A 6,262-nucleotide genomic window follows, 5' to 3' on the forward strand; every position below is an offset into this window, starting at 1 on the left:
CGTTCTCTGACGCTCGGCAATACATTGAGGAGAGGAGAACCCAGCAATCAGAGTCGGCTTCAACGTCGACTTATCATGATAGCTTTCGGAATACCTCTGTGAGGTGTTCCCAGTCTGTACATGAGACCCCAGCAAGCAGCAACGGGTTCAGTCTGGGCCTCATATGATTCAGTCCGTCCAGTACATGGCACAACCATTGTACAAGGCGCCAGTTTTACCTTACATGCAACCTACCCTCTATGGAGGACAGGCGGCATACGGCTATCAACCGATGGACTGGCAGCTTAGGCTGCAACACCTTGGAGATCAACCCTCTGCTTTCTCCAGGGAAATAACTGAAGCCGTACAACCGGCTAAAGTAAAAACGTTCTGGTTGGAGCCTATGACGGGACCTCCAACCCAGAAGACCACCTGCTAGCATACACCCACCTCATGTATTTACAGGGGTTGGATGATGTCGCATGGTGTCGTTGCTTTCCAGCCACCCTGAAGGGCATAGCCTAGCAGTGGTTTGGCAATCTGCCGGCTGGTTGCATAAATAGCTTCAAGACGCTTGCGTTCTTATTTGCTTCAAACTTCTCTATGAACATCCCTGCCAAAAAGACAAGTCTTGACTTGGGCAATGTACAACAGGGAGATAGAGAAGGCTTGCGTTCCTACGTCAGGCGGTTCAATCTGGTCCGAATCCAGATTCATGGGCTGTCTGATGAGGTCGCTTTCACAGAATTTTTTAAAGGTCTGGAGGACGGGTCTACTTTTAAGTACGAACTCGTCCGCAAACAAATCTTTACTCTGCAAGGAGCCTTGCGAGAGGCGGAAGCCTACATACAGGCGACCGAGCTCTGCTCCTCCAATAAGCAGTCGAACCATAAGAAGTCTGACCGACAGAAGGAGAGTCGGCCTGCTCAGCCGGCTCCTAAGCCAGAAGAAAGCAAAAAGAAAAAGCAAGTCTGGGCCATTGATAACTCTGATCAACCGGCCCAGAAGAAGAAAAAGGAGTGGAAACCGTACGTCCCAAGGTACGAATTCCACAAGGACTGCTGCTCCATCCTCTTGGAAATTAAGGATCGACTGATTCTTGAAAAGCCGACTCCTATAAAAGGTTCTGCTGAAAATCGGAACAAAAACAAGCATTGTCATTTCCATGAGGATGTTGGCCATGACACCGACGACTGCTTTAGTCTCAAGCGGGAGCTTAATTGTCTGGCCGACAAAGGACAACTAAAGTCCTATGTGAAGTCCAAAGTGACTTCAAAAGCAAATCCGGGGCAGTCCAAGAAAAAGACTCCCCAGCCTGCTGTGAGTGCCGAAACTGATGAAGAACTGGTGTACACCATAGCAAGTGGATTTTTTGGTGGTGGCCCGACCATTCGGGGTACCAAGGACCATCTGAGAAAGATGGTCAACTCTGTTGAGGAGGGGGATGCAGCAAGCGCATCCACCTTCCCTAAAGTTGTTATCACTGAGTAGGACAGAGGTAAAGTCCGTCGGCCGCATGATGACCCTGTTGTCATTGAGTGCAAGGTCGCCAACCAGCTGGTTGGCCGAATTCTGATTTGACACAGGAAGCTCCTCTGACCTCATCAGCCTCAAATGCTTATCCAATCTCAAATACAAATCGGATAGCATGATGGAGGTCTCCCACACCCTTGTTGGGTTTGGGGGAGGACTTGTGCACCCAGTCGGACGAATTGACCTACCTGTCCGCCTGGGGAGCAGGGGAGACGGTCGACACATGACCATCCGTTTCCTAGTGGTTGAAGAGCTCACAACTTACAACCTTATCTTTGGCCGACCCACTCTTAACGAGTGTAAGACCGTCATCATCCCCGCTCTCATGCTAGTCAAGTATGAGAAGGATGATGGCACAGTCGGTTCCCTTAATGGGGACCAAAAGACGGCTCGAGAGTGTTACCTCTCGGATGTCAAGCCCGCGGCCGTAGCATCTGGTCGGGGCAAGAAAACAATCGACCTCAACGATGTTGAGGAAGATCAGTCGGCCCCACCAGCCGGAAAGAAAAGAAAGACTGATCAGCTAGTGGTGGTCAAAAAAGAGAAGCAATAGCAATCACTGACCGAGGAACGGTCGGATGATCTTCGTCACCAGCCTGCTAGTGAACACATTGATATCTCTCTGGACGACAGCCGTCCAGAGCGGACTGTTAAGGTGGGGACGATTGCCTTTGCAAAGCTGGGTGAAAGCCTTCACCAACTTCTGAGGGAATTCAAAGACATCTTTGCCTTTGAAGTGGAGGAGATGCCAGGCATCAGCCCGGATCTCGCTGTCCACAAAAGATCCTAAAAAGAAGCCCATCCGGCAAAAGAAAAGAAACCACGGCGAAGAAAGAAGTCAGGCGGCAGCTGCCGAAGTAAAAAAGCTATTAGACGCCAAGTTCATTCGGCCGTGCAATTTCCCTGAGTGGGTAGCTAACGTTGTGTTAGTAAAAAAGCCAAATGGAACTTGGCGGATGTGTGTTGACTACACAGACCTCAACAAGGCATGTCCAAAGGATAGCTATCCATTGCCTAAGATCGACAGTCTGGTCGACTCAACAGCCAGACATGCCCTGATGAGTTTTATGGACGCCTATTCAGGTTTCCATTAGATCCCCCTGTGGAAAAAAGATCAAGAAAAGACGGCATTCGTCAATGATCAGGGGTTGTTCTGTTATACGGTGATGCCGTTTGGTTTGAAGAATGCGCCTGCTACTTTCCAACGAATGATTAATACGGTCTTCATTAATCAAATCGGAAGGAATGTAGAGGCGTATATTGATGACATGATAGTCAAATCCAAACTACAGGCGGATCATCTTGCTGATCTCCGAGAAACATTTGCCACACTCAGGCGGCACAAGGTCATGCTTAACCCAAAAAAGTGTGTCTTTGTTGTTGAGTCTGGGAAGTTTCTCGGATTTTTGATTGACCAAAGGGGAATAGAGGCCAACCCTGAGAAAATACAGGCGGTAGTTGACATGCAGTCGCCCCGTACTGTGAAGGAAGTTCAAAAACTAATAGGTTGTCTGGCGGCCCTGGGAAGATTCCTCAGTCGGTCAGGCGACAAGTGCCTCTACTTTTTCCAGGCAATAAAAAAGAAGACAAACTTTGAATGGGGGGATGATGCAAAGGCGACCTTTCAAAAGCTGAAAACTCATTTGCACTCTTTGCCGAGGCTTGTCAGCCCATTGCCCAAAGAGAAGCTCTTCATGTACTTAGCCGTCTCTGATCATGCCCTCAGTGCCGTTCTCTTAGCTGAAAGAGACGACATTCAGCTCCCGGTGTATTTCATTAGCCATGTTATGAGAAACGCGGAGCTTCGGTACCCCATAGTTGAGAAATTCGGCCTTGCCCTTTACATGGCCATCAAGAAGCTTAAACCCTACTTCTTGGCGCATGCGGTAGAGGTTTATACTGACCAACCGATCAAACGGCCACTCACAACCTTGGAGTCTTCTAGACGAATGCTCAAATGGGCGATTGAAATGCAAGGACTAGAAATCACTTACGAACCAAGGAAGGCAATAAAGGGACAAGCATTCGCTGACTTTATTGTCGAAATGACAAGGCCGGTTGTACCGGACAATACAGACCAGGTTTGGAAAGTGTATGTGGATGGGAGCTCCACTGTGAACGGCTGTGGTGCAGGGATTATCTGTTAGTCTCCTGAAGGAGATAAGTACAAATACGCACTACGGTTCAAGTTTCAGGTCTCTAACAATGAGGTCGAGTATGAGGCCCTGCTGGCCGGCATCCGGTACTGCAAGGCGGCAGGGGCAAAGAAGATATCCGCCTGCTCTGATTCTTAACTGCTCGTACTCCAGGTTAATGGAACGTACGAGGCCACTCATCCGGCCATGATAAAATATTTGCATGCGGTAAAGAGTGAAGTTGGGTCACTTGAAGAGTTTCATCTAAATCAAGTGCCCAGGTCTTCAAACAATTAGGCGGATGCTCTGTCCAAGCTGACATCATCTGCCTCCTGTGAAACGCCTCGGTCAGTTTTCTGGGAGGTCATGGAAAGAAGAAGTATATCTGAGGAAGACCCCATTGGAATTCTTGACCGAAGCTCAACCTGGATGGACAGCATCCGGGCCTATCTTGCAGACGACACGCTCCCTGACTCAACACAGGAGGCGGCTGTTCTGAAAAAACGAGCAGCTAACTTCGAGTTGCGACAAGGCGAACTCTTCAGTGTTGGCTTTTTGAAACCCCTGTTGAAGTGTGTTACCCCTGAGAAGGGTAAGGAAGTCCTCGAAGAGTTGCATTTGGGATTCTGCGCCTCCCATATAGGCGGCATATCCCTCGTTGCCAAGGCCAGGCGGCTTTACTTCTGGCCAACTCTGGAGTCGGATGCAATGGAAATGGTAAAAAAATGTGACAAGTGCTAAAAATTTGGCAAGCTCATCCACCGTCCGGCTACAGACCTGACGGCCATCTACAGCCCGATACCTTTTGCCAAATGGGGTATGGACATTCTGGGCCCATATACAACTGCACCAGGCGGCATGCGCTCTATCTGGAGGAACATAATCACTCGTTTCGGGATGCCCATGTCTATGATTTTTGACAACGGTCCTCTATTTGAGACGCCTCACCTCAAGACTTGGCTGGGAGACCAGGGGGTCTCAAGCTTCTTTGCATCAGTCGGCCGACCGCAAGCAAACGGCCAGGTCGAAGCCTTCAACAAGTTACTCTCAGACGGGATTAAAAAGAAAATTGAGCGGGCTGGTGGCCTTTGGGAGGATGAATTATCACACGTCCTCTAGTCCATCAGAACGACTGCTAAAGGGGCAACTAGAGAAACCCCATTCCTTATGGTGTATGGGGCAGAAGTTGTTCTGCCCATTGAGCACTATGAGCCGACTCTTCGAATCATGTTGTATGATGAAGAGGCGAACTGGGAGGCCATGCACCTGGCATTGGACTCACTTCCAGAGCGCAGGGGCAATGCTTCCTTGCGTCATGAGATATACCGTCTGAGAATGACTCGGGCTTACAACAAAAGAGTACACAAGCGTCCTCTCAAAGTGGGGGACTTTGTGCTACGGAAAATGGAGGCAGTCGGTAGGGCGAATGAGCAGGGAAAACTAACCCCAAATTGGGAAGGCCCCTACCGAATCTATGAGGTAGTAAGAGACGACACCTACCGCCTGGAAGACCCAGACGGCAGGCAGCTGCCTAGAACTTGGAATCTAGACAACTTGAAAAAGTACTACTTCTAAGTACGAATGTAAAGACCTCAATTTTGTAATCTCAAGTTTTGTTAGTGAGAATATGCCTTCATTTCCCAACTTGTCTTTTTATTTAAGTTTCTTAGTGTCACCTATATACAATACAGGCGGCCAATACGTTTGGAGAGCGTCTGTCCCAACAGCAGGCGCCCCAATTCCTCTGAGGGAGTCGATTGTTTTAGAACAGTTGTCCCTACGAAATGCACAAAGTTAATATTGACACTTAACAAATATTTACTCAACAATTTAAGAGGCCTAAGGCCAGATAAAATAATGATGAGGCCGATGGCCGGATATTAATAAACAAAAAGAGACCGAATGGTCACAGTCTGCTCCAACATGAGTATGACCGTATGCTCCAACATGAGTTAGATAACCGGCGACGTCCATTCGGGCGAATTTGTCGAGGAGTAGCATCTCCCATTTGGGTGGCACATTGCTCTACAAATATAACAAGCGGCCCTACCGAATGCTAAGGCAGCATTCGCAGTCATTTGTTTTAATCGAAAGTGAAATATAAAAGGCCCGAATTTTCTAACTGTTCTAGCACAGCTCGAAAATGGTCACTGTTTCATAAGTAGAGGCTAATGAGGCATTAAGCTGGATGCGCCTGTTTTTGCCCAGGGGCAAAACCGGCAGAACATTCTTGTTAATATACGAGTTAAGTTAACTGCTTAAGCACCTAATAAGGCTTTTTGCCGGATGACGCCTGTTCTTTGCTTTTGGGGCAAGAAAAGCGGACAATTCTTTTTAAAAGAACATTTGATAAGTTATAAACTTATCTTATCTCAAAGAGGCCTATGGTCGGATGCGCCTGTTTTTAGCTCACGGGGCCAAACAGGCGGAAGTTTTCCTCTAGCAAAATTTGCTAAGTTGGAAATTTGAGTTTTGTTCGAGCCAATGGCCGAATGAAAACTTTAAGTTGCCTATTCTGGATGGACGTCTGCCGAGTGGTTTGGGGCAATCACCATAGTGATTGATTGACTTGGAAACCATACATACTCTTCTAAGTATCAATAATTTCTAAGACA

This window comes from Chenopodium quinoa, unplaced genomic scaffold, assembly GCF_001683475.1.
Source record: "Chenopodium quinoa cultivar QQ74 unplaced genomic scaffold, ASM168347v1, whole genome shotgun sequence".
Classification (NCBI taxonomy): Eukaryota; Viridiplantae; Streptophyta; class Magnoliopsida; order Caryophyllales; family Amaranthaceae; genus Chenopodium; species Chenopodium quinoa.